Genomic DNA, 1,728 nt, shown 5'->3' with positions numbered 1-1,728 from the left:
ACTCAAAATGAAGGAAGGAAAGGTTTATTTAGCTCACAGTTACTGGAGGGTTCAGTCCATATTCCACTGGCTCCAAGGCAAATGACAGCAGTTCATTGAGAGAAAACAATGAAGAGCAGAGGAGGAGCAGCAGCTGCAGCGTCCAGCAAGCCTCTCTCTTCCCTCTGCGCTGACAGCGAAGACTGGTGCTCCACAGTGAAGATCAGAGCTCCTCCAAAGTGGCTAAGCTCCTCCAAAGACTCGGACTTCTCCATGGAAGCGGGGCGGGGTGGCAGGAAGTAGGGCAGGAGATAGGAAGCCTTTCTCAATTCCTGGGCCCTGCCCACCTGCAGGGAGAGGCCCCCACGCTGAGAACTGCGGGAGCTGATTCAGCCAAGTTGACACAATGAATCAACAAACATAGGTGCATATATATTTATGATGGTTATCTCTTCCTCTTCCTCTTGTATTTTTCCCCTAACAAGTATGCAATGACCTCCTGTATCTCTTTTGGTCATTCTTAGTTTGAAGTTCACATTGTCTGCAACCAGAATAGCTACCCCTGCTTTGTTCTGGGTTCCTGTCACATGGGTATTGTTTTCCATCCTTTGACCTTTAGGCTATGAATTTCCTTTTCAGTTAAATGAATTTCATGTACATATTGTTGGATTTATTTTTCTTGATACACTTTGCCAGTCTGCTGCTTTTGATTGGTGAAATGAGTTCATTTACATTGATAGTTATAGCTGATATGTATCGGCTTATGTTTGTCATGTTATTTTCACGCTGTAGGGTCCCTCCTTTTTCCCTCTTTTTTTTTTTTTCACCATTCCTGGAGACAATGCAATACCAGATCACTGCATGGAGTGGACATAGCAAGCTCCTATTCCATGTCTTAGCTCCAAAAATCCATTTAATATATTGTTTTCAGATAGAAGACATTTCAGATATTAAACTGATAAGAACGTATATTATAGATTTAACCCAACGCCCAGGCCTGGCGTGTGAGTGGGAATGCAGGGGCCTGCCAGGTCCTGATTAGATCCAAGCCCAGCATGTGAGTGAGACCATCTGGGGCCTGCTGAATCCTCATTCCACCCAGAGCCCAGGCCCGCATGAGAGTAGAACTTCCTCCGTCAGACATGCCTGGTGTAGAACCCAGCAGCAGAACTCCCTGCAGAGAGGCTAGAGGCAAGACCCACCCAGCTGATCCAGGAGCAGAACATCTTCCTAGAGTGGCACAGAGGGTTCATCTCCAAGGGCTGCAGCAGGAAGAAGTAGAGCACAGCAGTCAGACCCAAGCCACACCCACCTGTACAAGTTTGAACTTGGTAGATCCAGATCTGGTGCTAATGTAATAACTCTAAGCTGTATATCAAAGGTCAGAAGACAGTGCTATACAAAATGACAAAGAGAAGGAGCAAAATGCATTCTCAGATGCAGAGCCCACCCAGAACTAATGCAGGAGACAATAGCATAGAAGAAATTGGAAAACACACATAATAATATTGGTTATTATTAATAATAACCAATAATGAAGTAATATTGGTTGGTGGAGAAACAACTGCAGAAAGGTACCATGAAAATCAGATCAGAAATAATTTCTGACCTTTCTCAGTGTCAGCCATGTGGATGAGTCACGGCCATTGCTTGACCACTGACAAAGGATCTACAGACTGCAGTACAGGGTTTCAGGGTAAATCCTAAGGGGATATGACTGACCTTGGCAGATGCAAAAGCTACATTCCT

General features: G+C 44.9%; 1 non-coding gene across 1 annotated transcript; it reads right to left on the bottom strand.

Annotated features, from left to right (window-relative positions):
* Positions 1-795: 795 nt before the first annotated feature.
* On the bottom strand, positions 796-988 carry LOC111817322. The gene has a single exon (XR_002821559.1). It is a non-coding gene; the product is annotated as a U2 spliceosomal RNA (small nuclear RNA).
* Between the last annotated feature and the right edge of the window lie 740 nt (positions 989-1,728).

Source organism: Octodon degus, unplaced genomic scaffold, assembly GCF_000260255.1.
Source record: "Octodon degus isolate 3935 unplaced genomic scaffold, OctDeg1.0 scaffold00054, whole genome shotgun sequence".
Taxonomy (NCBI): domain Eukaryota; kingdom Metazoa; phylum Chordata; class Mammalia; order Rodentia; family Octodontidae; genus Octodon; species Octodon degus.
This window is presented reverse-complemented; position numbering and strand designations above follow the sequence as displayed.